The sequence below is a fragment of the Rutidosis leptorrhynchoides genome, chromosome 11 (assembly GCF_046630445.1).
Source record: "Rutidosis leptorrhynchoides isolate AG116_Rl617_1_P2 chromosome 11, CSIRO_AGI_Rlap_v1, whole genome shotgun sequence".
Classification (NCBI taxonomy): domain Eukaryota; kingdom Viridiplantae; phylum Streptophyta; class Magnoliopsida; order Asterales; family Asteraceae; genus Rutidosis; species Rutidosis leptorrhynchoides.
Genome location: NC_092343.1, coordinates 329,981,136 through 329,995,052, shown reverse-complemented (window position 1 = coordinate 329,995,052; position 13,917 = coordinate 329,981,136). Strand labels below are relative to the sequence as shown.

Sequence of the window (13,917 nt, the reverse complement as noted above, 5' to 3'; positions counted from 1 at the left end):
CGTGCATTGCAGTTGAACATTTTAACGTCTTTTATGAAACTAATATTGAGAGAGAAATGACGGAAAAAATTAGGGAAAGAGGGTATAGAAGGACTCGAATTGCAATTTTTTCTTTACAAATTAATGAACTTACCACTTGTTCTATCCATCTACTTGATATAATTAGTTTGAGTTTGTTTATTTTATATACTCCGTATAATATAATATAATATAATTAATCCAAAATGTTATTTAAAGAAAAAAAAACTGTTTCGAATACAGTTAGTTGTGTTTTGTTCGTAAAATTATTTCGAGTTGAATGGTGATGACGGAAAATTTTAACTTGCGGTGGACAAAAAAAAGATAAATCTCGTTAAAAATTTGAGTGAGTTTAATTTATTAATAAATATGTTGAATTAGGAAGTTAATATTTAACCCCTAAAGTAACATTGCACACAGAACCTTTACCTTTAGAAACTTACACCTTTTACCCCTATACTATGTGGCACTTGACACTTTCTTCCCTTGGCAAAAATGATAATGAATGCCACACACAAATCCACCCCAAACGACCAAATTTTGGGTGGGTATTAGTAGATGTGGATAATTAATAGGCATAGAAGGCTGTAGAAAATAAGGGGTATGAAGTTATTATCAATGTGTGCATTGTATGCTTCCAACAAACCACTTACCGTATCTGCCAGCACAAAATACAACCAGTACTGCATATATAAAACATGGTTAACTTTTGTATGGGTCGGATCTAGTTGACCTAAGCCAGGGGCGGATTATAAGAGGGGGAGGGGTGGGCCAAGGCCCTTCCAAATTTTATTTTTTTTTATCATAATTCTATATATGAATTGGGTTGTTACCATAAATTTCGATTAGTAGGGATTAAAATTTTATATATGGGCCCTTCTAATACTTTTGGAAAATGATTTTGGCCGTCCTGGTAATTTGGTTAAAGATCCGCCACCATTATGTCTGAAACTATTTAAAAATAATCAGACGACAAATGTCTAATTTTTTACTAAAATTATTCATTCAATTTTTTTTAACTTTATATACTCACTACCTGTTTTACTCCACCGGAAAATGCCATATTTGTAGCCAACCATATATGCCTAGCAAAAGTTAAGAATATACGTTACATCACAGATAACGTTTTTTTGTTAAACATCCTCACCATGGTATCTCCAATTCCAAGGCACAAAATTCAAGCAAAAGGAGCAAGAGGCCGATAATTAAATCCAGAAAACATCCACATCTGAAATGCACATCCCAACGGAAATGAGAAATGGTTGCACAATGAAAGATGCACAATGCTATACCAGATGTGTAATGGCCCGTCCAAATCCATATGGACGAATACAATAACATTTGGTCCCATTGCGAGGTTTTGACCTCTATATGATACGTTTTACAAACATTGCATTCGTTTTTAAAAGACAACTTTCATTACAACGATAGTTGACAAATATGCATACCATTTCACAATATAATCGGACTATAAATGACTTAATCTGTCATTTACTTTAATATAATCTTGTTGAACTCAACGACTCGAATGCAACGTCTTTTGAAATACGCCATGAATGACTCCAAGTAATATCTTTAAATTGGGCAAATGCACAGCGGAAGATTTCTTTCATACCTGAGAATAAACATGCTTAACAGTGTCAACCAAAAGGTTGGTGAGTTCATTAGTTTATCATAAATATTCATTTCTAACAATTTAATAGACCACAAGATTTTCGTTTTCATTTTCATTTCCATAATCATTATACAGGCATTTCGCAATCTGCATAAAGATAAAATTATTCATATAGTGAACACTTGGTAACCGAACTAACAGGATGCATATAGAATATCCCCCGCATACAGGCATTTCGAAATCTGCATGCTATATACCGGTCGTCGCAATCAGTATATATCAATCGAAGTACTAAAGCATTCGTACCCCGAATGGGACTTGTCAAGGTCCATAGATCTATCTTTAGGATTCGCGTCAATTAGGGGCCATTTCCCTAATTCTTAGGCTACCAAGCTAAAAAGGGGCGATATTCGGTATTCGTAATCCAACCATAGAATATAGTTTAGTACTTGTGTCCATTTCGTAAAATAGTTATAAAAACAGCGCATGTATTCTCAGCCCAAAAATATAATAAAAGGGAATAATGAAACTCACTTTCACAAATTTTCAATTCGTCGAAAAACAGACTTAGCCACGGATCGATTCACGAACCTATAACAAATATATATATATATATATATATATATATATATATATATATATATATATATATATATATATATATATATATATATATATATATATATATATATATATATATATATATATATATATATATATATATATCAAAGTATGATAAATATATTCAAATCATATTTTTAGTTACGTGTTGATGATTTAAGTTGTCAAGTTAGCAGTCCAACGTTAGTAGTCCAATGTTAGCAGTCCAACGTTAGTAGTCCATATATATAGTTCAATACATCACCCTGGAATAATCAAGACGTATTGTAAATATAATGTCTAAGACTCAATCACAACCCATTGTACAACTATTGTCTTTGAAGTTATCTCGACGTGTTGTGTACATGTGTCTTACGATTTATCTGACGTATTGTAAATATATTGTCTAAGACTCAATCACAACCCATTGTACCACTATTGTCTTTGAAGTTATCTCGACGTGTTGTGTACATGTGTCTTACGATTTATCTGACGTATTGTAAATATATTGTTCAAGATTTAATCACGACCCACTGTACAAACTGTTGTCTTTGAAGTTATCTCAACGTATTGTGTACGTGTGTCTTACGATTAACCAAGACTAGTATAGTACAAGGAAATATGTATAAATGCATGTATAATACAAGAAAAGTTAGCTAGGACATGGTTAGTATAGATTTTTGCAAAATAATCCCGTAGCTATTTTGGTGATTTCTAACCAATCTTGTTTTGTCCATATCTTCTTCGTTATAAATCGGTTTTGAGTGATTCAAATTGCTATGGTTTCGTAACGAACTATAGTATTTAGAACTAAACTGAAAAATTAGTGGTTTATAGTCGAAGTTACAGGTTACAAGTCCATATTTGAAAGAGCCAGTCGTTTTCGTCGAAAGAACGACATCTTGATGACTATTTTGAAAAACATACTTCTACTTTGAGTTTAACCATAATTTTTGAATATGTTAACATGTTTATATGAAATATTATTTTCCCAAAATACAAATATTTAAATCAAAGTCTAAGATAGTTTTTTTTTAATTATCCAACCCGAAACAGCCCCCGGTTTTACTACGACGGCGTATGTCCGGTTTTACGGTGTTCTTCGTGTTTCCAAGTTTTAAATCCTTATGTTAGCATATCATATAGATATAAAACATGTGTTTAGTTGTTTTTAAAAGTTAAGTTAGAAGGATTAACTTTGTTTGCGAACAAGTTTAGAATTGACTAAACTATGTTCTAGTGATTACAAGTTATTTTCTTCGAATAAGATAGTTATATAAGTAAGAATCGAATGATGTTATGAACATCGTTACTACTTCAATTATAGTAGGTAAACCTACTGGAAATGATGAGAAATAAACTTGAGCTTCAAAGGATCTTTAATGGCTTGGAAGTTCTTGAAGTAGAATCATGACACGAAAACAAGTTCAAGTAAGAATTCTATCTTGATTTAAGATAGTTATGTTTATAAGAATTGAACCAAAGCTTGAATAAGTTTATTACCTTGATTATGAGATGAAAATTTACTGAGATTGGATGGAAATTCTTGATCTTTGATGAGTTGTTAGATTGGATTAAAAGGATTGAAAGAAATCTTGAAGTCTTCTTGATTTTATGAAACTAGAACTTATAGAATTTATGAAGAACACTTAGAACTTGAAGATAAAACTTGAGAGAGATCAATTAGATGAATAAAATTGAAGAATTAACGTGTTTGTATGTGTTTTGGGTCGTGGTATATGGATTAGATATAAAGGATGTGTAAGTTTTGTTTTCTTGTAAATAATTCATGAATAATTAATAATATTTTTGTAATCTTGCTAAATAATTCATACTAGATTACAAAGAATGGTTCCCACATGTTTGATGGCTGATCTAGGGCTGATAAGGTGATGATTTGATATGTATATACCAATAGTAAATACATCTAGAAGTTGGGTATAATACGAGTACAAATACCGAACGAATACGAGTAGAATTCTTGATGAAAACGAACGAGAATACGATTACAACTATCTTTGTCAAGTATAAGTATTTTGATATATGTCATTAAGTCTTTCAAATGTATATTAATACTTCTTAATACATTACATATATATACATTTTAATTAAGTCGTTATTTCGTCGTTAATCGTTACATGTATACATTGTTTCGAAATGCTTAAGTTAGTAGTCTCGTTTTATGTATATAGTTCATTGTTAATACACTTAATGATATACTTAATTATCATTATATCATGTTAAAATAATGTATTAATATATCTTAATACAATACATATGTATTTATTTTAATTAAGACGTTATTACGTCGATAACCGTTACATATATATCTTGTTTCAAATTCCTTAATTTAGTAGTCTTATTTTATGTATATAACCCATTGTTAATATACTTAATGAGATACTTACTTATCATAATACCATGTTAAACATATATATATGTCCATATATATATCATCATTTTGTTTTTACAAGTTTTAACGTTCGTGAATCGTCGGACAAACTGGGTGGTCAAACGTTTATGTAAAATCCGTTTCAATTAATCAAGTCTTAAAAAGTTTGATTGCTTAACATGTTGGAAAAATTTAATCATGTAAATATCAATCTCAAATATATACATATATTTATATACATATCTTATTTACAAATAGTGGTTCGTGAATCGTCCGGAAAAGTCGAAGGTTACATGAACACAGTTCCAAATTTTTGAATTTCAACTTAACAGACTTTGCTTATCATGTCGGAAACATTAATTAATTTAAATATTAAGTTTAAATTTGGTCGGAAATTTCCGGGTCGTCACAGTACCTACCCGTTAAAGAAATTTCGTCCCGAAATTTGGTTAAGGAAAGTTTGATAATGGAAGTAAGATTATTCTTGTATCAAGAACTATAACTTGAATTCTTATCATGAATTCGATCGTTCATATAATCATTATCAAGGAAATAGATTAATGGAGTATTTTGAATACCTTGAATGAGTCGAGTTCCGTTTATGAATAGCACGAGTTCAATAAATATAGAGTTTTTTTTCATCTTTCCGAAAATATGGATAGAACAATTCGATTACGCGAAGAGTATGAATGAAGCTATCGTAAAAGATGGAATTGAGGAAATAAAGTTTCGTCTTAATTTTTGACGTAGTCACAGTTGATTTTCGGATTTCAAGGAATGTAAAGAAAATCTTCGAAATCTATAAAAGATTTGATTTTTCGGAATTTAAGGAAATTAGGATCCTCTTTAATTAAATGCGGTAATCTACCTCGATTGCTCTGTCTGTTATATCCACTATAAATTGACCTCTTCCGACTCATTATTATCACCATCCCTACTTTCTTCATCAATTCATACATCCAAAAGATTGTGAAAAATGCTCAATCCAGTTATGGTTCTTGACCTAATATTGACGTTCGCCACCATTATCCTTCTTTTTCAGCTCCCTCCGGAGGAATCTGTTCATTTTTATTATGCTCTAGGGATTGTTGTATTTATCATTATCCCGTGTCTTTATATTGCTATACGCATTGATATACACGGTTTGTAATTTCTGATTTGTTATCGGACTTTATATTTTCCTTTATATTTCGGAGATCCATGCTTTTGTTTTCTCTTCTCAACTTTAATTAAAGCGATCAAGACGTCTCTATTTTGTAGGTACGAAATTTCGAATGAACATAACTAATGTTTTAAGCAGAAAAGAATTATAATAGCACGATTTAATTTGGTAAATTACCGGTATCACGGAAAAGATAGAACTATCAAGAAAATATGTTCTTGATATTTTTAGAGGTTAAATAGAATGAAAGAATCGTGTAACATGGCACACGATGACGATATAATCTGTGAATCATCATGTTCCATTAGAAACTCAGCATGACTTACTGTAATATAACCACGTTGATCAGGCATCATTATATTATACTAACTCATGCTTCGATTCCCAACACTACTTCAAAAACATTCATAATCTAAACTCGAAGTTTATAGAAATTTAGAAACTAAAACAGTTTCCTTTAAGTTGTAACACAGATAGCACGAAGAGATAAGTAATTTCGGACAAGAATATTTATGAAAATATCCTCAAAAATATCGAGGATATTTATGATGATATTTTTGGAATTTCTAAGATCGAAGGTTGATGAGGAAAATTCTTCCGCAAGTATATAGAATAAGTAAAGAGCAATATATTTGCTAAAGATTTCATCGGATACAGAATCATCTGGATTCTTTATGTACAAGTTTAGTCCTTATGATTTGTTCACCGTCTCCTTCATAGTTTTGCTTAATCCGCTTTCTAGTATCAATTTTCTGTTGAGCATTTCCAACACTCTATTCTTTATCGTCAAACTTTTACTGTTAAGGTCGTTTACAGTTTTTGCTGCTTCTTCAGCATTTTCAAAACTCAAAGAACTAATTCGCAGGTTGGGGTGCTTTTCAGAATTCCAGAATTGGAGTACGTAAGTCCAGGAGATAGACGTCATATGTAAGTATATAACAGTTGACGTAGAAAAGTTGCAAAATTCGAAATAATGATTGATGCTTCCCGGTATGTGGTATGACAGTTATCGTTACAAGACGTTGATGAGTATATGATGGATTTCAATGAATAATGATAGTGATATTTCGGAGATTTAAGTTTCAAAGTAACGGAGTCGCTGGTACGTTTACTGCTAATATGGTGGAACATAAAAGGTTCCCTGGTAACAACGATAGAAAGGCAATCATATATATATATATATATATATATATATATATATATATATATATATATATATATATATATATATATATATATATATATATATATATATCAAGGTTTAATTAAGGTTTCTCTAAATGAAACGTCGAAGTTGTCTTGCTGAAGGTGTGACAAAACTGGATACTTGAAAAGGAATTGCAAAGTTATTTTCAGTAATAATAATGCCAAAGGATTTATCACGGATACGTGTTAAAGTCTTACTTAGGTTTAGAGAGCTTTCCAGGTGTCTGACTATAAGTATAACTCTTTCTTTCTATCGATAATGTGTGGTTAGTTTATCTTCTCGATTGATCAGTAGTTGGGGTTTTTTCAAGAATCATAAAGGGTTTGAACGCAGGTTGTAATCGTCAATATACATATGATGTTCAAGATGAAATCATTCAGGATTTTGAATGAATATATTTATGAGTTTTATGAATAAGAGTGATGTTCTAGCACAGTTTTGAATTCAAAGTATGGTTTGGAAAGATGTAAGGATCTAAGAGTGATGCTATCTGCTATATCTTGACTTGGATTCTGATCTGTCAAAATCAGAATATGTAATTGAATCTGAATGAAAATGGTTGTTCTGATTTCTATGGAAGAATATATATTGTTGTGAAAGTAGTGAGTATAGATAATGAATATCGAATAATTGAAGAGTGTACAGTGTAACATATTAATTGTGAACTTAAATATTTCTTGGTGGAAGATGTTGGTGTTCGTGGGATTCTTGTGAATTTCGCAAGGTACGAATGATATTTTCTAGAGGGTTTCAGGTACATCTGAAATGAAAGTGTAAAATCAAACCTAATTGAATAATACACTTGGTTTATTAGGGGACAGAATTATTTGAGGTGATGTAGAGATTTATGTTGTTAACGAAGGAAATTGAATAATACAAACCTAATTGAATAATACACTTGGTTTATTAGGGGACAGAATTATTTGAGGTGATGTAGAGATTTATGGACTTGTAGAGCTTGTGGTACTGCCGGTGTTGCTGATGATGGTGAGACTGCTGGTGATACAGGTGCTGTTGATGGGGGGTGCTGGTGATGCCAGTGGTGTTGCTGGTGCTTGTAAGTTGTGCACCATATTCTCCAGATTGATTACTCGATCGCGAAGTTCGTTGACTTCTTCTATTACTCCGGGATGATGGGCGGTCGGAATGAGCGGATGAATAAGGTTTAGAATAGTAGATATGACGTAATCGTTGCGAGCTATTCTGAAAATTAGGGTGAAGATGGTGTTCCGGACAGGTTCGCCGGTAAGTGCTTCAGGTTCTTTGCCAAGAGGGAAATTTGGTAGATGGAAGGGATCGCCTTCTTTTTGTCTCCACTGATTAAGTCGACTACGAACCCATCCCCAATTCATCCAGAATTGGTGATGGCTGATTGGTTGATCCATTCCGGTTACACTGCTTTCGGAGCTCAGGTAGAAATCCATATCGGAATAGCTGTCAGATTCTGAGGAACTCGAACTAGTTGCAGGATTCATCTTGCACGGTTAGATAAAGGATTTTTAGTATGAAATGATTTTCGGATATCGGATGATATTCTATTTGCATAGAATACCTATATAGAGTATAAAGGATTCCGCAAATTACGGAGGAATTTTCGGGAGCTGTCAGACAAAGTTTACAGTAACAGATACGCTAAGATATGAATTTTGTCAATACACTAATCATTCAATCAATGCAGTAAGACGTGTCTAGACTAAGAATGTTAAGCAGGTAATTCCCGATAAGAGATGATAAGCAAAACTTTTGACATGCAGACACGGTCGAAGTCCAGACTCATTAATGCATCATAACAACTTATCAGTTAGACACACTAATGCAAGACCTGGTTCGCTAAGACCAAAGCTCTGATACCAACTGTAATGGCCTGTCCAAATCCATATGGACGAATACAATAACATTTGGTCCCATTGCGAGGTTTTGACCTCTATATGATACGTTTTATAAACATTGCATTCGTTTTTAAAAGACAACTTTCATTACAACGATAGTTGACAAATATGCATACCATTTCACAATATAATCAGACTATAAATGACTTAATCTGTCATTTACTTTAATATAATCTTGTTGAACTCAATGACTCGAATGCAACGTCTTTTGAAATATGTCATGAATGACTCCAAGTAATATCTTTAAATTGGGCAAATGCACAGCGGAAGATTTCTTTCATACCTGAGAATAAACATGCTTAAAAGTGTCAACCAAAAGATTGGTGAGTTCATTAGTTTATCATAAATATTCATTTCTAACAATTTAATAGACCACAAGATTTTCGTTTTCATTTTCATTTCCATAATCATTATACAGGCATTTCGCAATCTGCATAAAGATAAAATCATTCATATGGTGAACACTTGGTAACCGAACTAACTGGATGCATATAGAATATCCCCCGCATACAGGCATTTCGCAATCTGCATGCTATATACCGGCCGTCGCAATCAGTATATATCAATCGAAGTACTAAAGCATTCGTACCCCGAATGGGACTTGTCAAGGTCCATAGATCTATCTTTAGGATTCGCGTCAATTAGGGGCCATTTCCCTAATTCTTAGGCTACCAAGCTAAAAAGGGGCGATATTCGGTATTCGTAATCCAACCATAGAATATAGTTTAGTACTTGTGTCCATTTCGTAAAATAGTTATAAAAACAGCGCATGTATTCTCAGCCCAAAAATATAATAAAAGGGAATAATGAAACTCACTTTCACAAATTTTCAATTCGTCGAAAAACAGACTTAGCCACGGATCGATTCACGGACCTATAACAAATATATACATATATATCAAAGTATGATAAATATATTCAAATCATATTTTTAGTTACGTGTTGATGATTTAAGTTGTCAAGTTAGCAATCCAACGTTAGTAGTCCAATGTTAGAAGTCCAACGTTAGTAGTCCATATATATAGTTCAATACATCACCCTGGAATAATCAAGACGTATTGTAAATATAATGTCTAAGACTCAATCACAACCCATTGTACAACTATTGTCTTTGAAGTTATCTCGACGTGTTGTGTACATGTGTCTTACGATTTATCTGACGTATTGTAAATATATTGTCTAAGACTCAATCACAACCCATTGTACAACTATTGTCTTTGAAGTTATCTCGACATGTTGTGTACATGTGTCTTACGATTTATCTGACGTATTGTAAATATATTGTCTAAGACTCAATCACAACCCATTGTACCACTATTGTCTTTGAAGTTATCTCGACGTGTTGTGTACATGTGTCTTACGATTTATCTGACGTATTGTAAATATATTGTCTAAGATTTAATCACGACCCACTGTACAAACTGTTGTCTTTGAAGTTATCTCGACGTATTGTGTACGTGTGTCTTACGATTAACCAAGACTAGTATAGTACAAGGAAATATGTATAAATGCATATATAATACAAGAAAAGTTAGCTAGGACATGGTTCGTATAGATTTTTGCAAAATAATCCCGTAGCTATTTTGGTGATTTCTAACCAATCTTGTTTTGCCCATATCTTCTTCGTTATAAATCGGTTTTGAGTGATTCAAATTGCTATGGTTTCGTAACGAACTATAGTATTTAGAACTAAACTGAAAAAAATAGTGGTTTATAGTCGAAGTTACAGGTTACAAGTCCATATTTGAAAGAGACAGTCGTTTTCGTCGAAAGAACGACATCTTGATGACCATTTTGAAAAACATACTTCTACTTTGAGTTTAACCATAATTTTTGAATATGTTATCATGTTTATATGAAATATTATTTTCCCAAAATACAAATGTTTAAATCAAAGTCTAAGATAGTTTTTTTTTTAATTATCCAACCCGAAACAGCCCCCGGTTTTACTACGACGGCGTATGTCCGGTTTTACGGTGTTCTTCGTGTTTTCAAGTTTTAAATCCTTATGTTAGCATATCATATAGATATAAAACATGTGTTTAGTTGTTTTTAAAAGTTAAGTTAGAAGGATTAACTTTGTTTGCGAACAAGTTTAGAATTGACTAAACTATGTTCTAGTGATTACAAGTTATTTTCTTCGAATAAGATAGTTATATAAGTAAGAATCGAATGACGTTATGAACATCGTTACTACCTCAATTATAGTAGGTAAACCTACTGGAAATGATGAGAAATAAACTTGAGCTTCAAAGGATCTTTAATGGCTTGGAAGTTCTTGAAGTAGAATCATGACACGAAAACAAGTTCAAGTAAGAATTCTATCTTGATTTAAGATAGTTATGTTTATAAGAATTGAACCAAAGCTTGAATAAGTTTATTACCTTGATTATGAGATGAAAAGTTACTGAGATTGGATGGAAATTTTTGACCTTTGATGAGTTGTTGGATTGGATTAAAATGATTGAAAGAAATCTTGAAGTCTTTTTGATTTTATGAAACTAGAACTTATAGAATTTATGAAGAACACTTAGAACTTGAAGATAGAACTTGAAGATAGAACTTGAGAGAGATCAATTAGATGAATAAAATTGAAGAATTAAGGTGTTTGTATGTGATAATGCTAAAAACGAACATATATTTCATAGCATTATTCCTCAAGAAAGACAAGCTTTTAGTTGCAATTGTTCTATTTACAAGTGATATTCGTTTAAATAATAAAAGGTGAAGACAAAAGACAGATTCGACGAATTGAAGACGCAAACGACCAAAAAGCTCAAAAGTACAAAAGACAATCAAAAAGGTTCCAATTATTGATAAGAAACGTCTCGAAATTACAAGAGTACAAGATTCAAAACGCAAAGTACAAAAAATAAAATTGTACGCAAGGACGTTCGAAAATCCAGAACCGGGACCAGAGTCAACTCTTAACGCTCGACGCAACGGACTAAAAATTACAAGTTAACTATGTATATAAATATAATATAATATATAATTAATTATATTAATTATATATATATATTATATATATATTATAAAACCGTCGGCAGAGAAAGACTCCAAGGGTGTGAGCTGTAAAATCATTCTCCGCGACTCGCGGAGTTTGAAGAGGATTTTGCCGCGAGTCGCGGAGCCCCAAAAAACGAAAATCCCTATAAAGCCAACCGAATTCTGATCACAATTCATAATCTATTTTCTCTCTTCTCTCATATATACGATATATATATATATATATATATATATATATATAATTTATATTTTAATTTTAATTATAATTATAATTCTAATAATAAGGGTATGTTAGCGAATATTGTAAGGGTGTAAGTCAAAATTCTGTCCGTGTAACGCTACGCTATTTTTAATCATTGTAAGTTATGTTCAACCTTTTTATATTAATGTCTCGTAGCTAAGTTATTATTATGCTTATTTAAAACGAAGTAATCATGATGTTGGGCTAATTACTAAAATTGGGTAATTGGGCTTTGTACCATAATTGGGGTTTGGACAAAAGAACGACACTTGTGGAAATTAGACTATGGGCTATTAATGGGCTTTATATTTGTTTAACTAAATGATAGTTTGTTAATGTTAATATAAAGATTTACAATTGGGCGTCCCTATAAATTACCATATACACTCGATCGGACACGATGGGCGGGGTATTTATATGTACGAATAATCGCTCATTTAACCGGACACGGGAATGGATTAATAGCCACTAGAATAATTAAAACAGGGGTGAAATTACATTCAAGGGTAATTGGTGTAATTGTTAACAAAGTAGTAAAACCTTGGTTTACACGCAGTTGATAACCTGGTGTATTCATTAAACAAAGTATTAAAACCTTGTTACAATTCGAATCCCCAATTAGTTGGAATATTTAACTTCGGGTATAATAATAATTTGACGAGGACACTCGCACTTTATATTTATGACTGATGGACTGTTATGGACAAAAACCAGACGGACATATTAAATAATCCAGGACAAAGGACAATTAACCCATGGGCATAAAACTAAAATCAACACGTCAAACATCATGATTACGGAAGTTTAAATAAGCATAATTCTTTTATTTCATATTTAATTTCCTTTATTTTATATTTAATTGCACTTCTAATTATCGCATTTTTATTGTTATTATATTTAATTGCATTTTTAATTATCGTACTTTTTAATTATCGCAAGTTTATTTTATCGCACTTTTATTATTCGCAATTTCATTATCATTATTTACTTTACGCTTTAATTTAAGTCTTGTATTTATTTTATATTTTACATTAGGTTTTAACTGCGACTAAAGTCTTAGAATCGACAAACCGGTCATTAAACGGTAAAAACCCCCCTTTATAATAATAATATTACTTATATATACGTTTGTATTTTTATAAAAGTAAACTAATATAGCGTTACGCTTTGTTTAAAGATTTCCCTGTGGAACGAACCGGACTTACTAAAAACTACACTACTGTACGATTAGGTACACTGCCTATAAGTGTTGTAGCAAGGTTTAAGTATATCCATTCTATAAATAAATAAATATCTTGTGTAAAATTGTATCGTATTTAATAGTATTATCTGCTAAAATTAATAACTATTTTATATACACCTCGCATAACATCAAGTATTTTTGGCGCCGCTGCCGGGGACACTCTTAAACGCCGGAAGCGCAACGCTAATATAATAAAATAAAAAAAAGATTTTTAGATTACTTCTATTAAAAATTCGTTTTTGTAAAAATACGTTTTAATTATTCAAAAATATAAAAAGAAAAAAAAAAATATAAGTATTTTTAAAATTTTGTTAAATATTTAAGTTTTATAAGTTTCTTTATTTTTATTTTAGTTTATAATAATATAAATTTTATTAAATATCTTTTATTTAAATAAAAAAACAGAAAACAGAAAATAAATAAAAAAAACGCGTAAAAAATTTCAAACTGCTCCAGATCTGAAATTCTGAACCCCGCGACTCGCGGGGTTTGAAGCATTAAATACCGCAAGTCGCGGAGTGACTCTGACACCACCGACAGA

General features: G+C 31.5%; 1 pseudogene; it reads right to left on the bottom strand.

Annotated features, from left to right (window-relative positions):
* Nucleotides 1–569: 569 nt before the first annotated feature.
* The window catches only part of LOC139875749 (dolichol kinase EVAN-like), a 31,322-nt pseudogene continuing 17,974 nt past the window's right edge, over nucleotides 570–13,917 (bottom strand).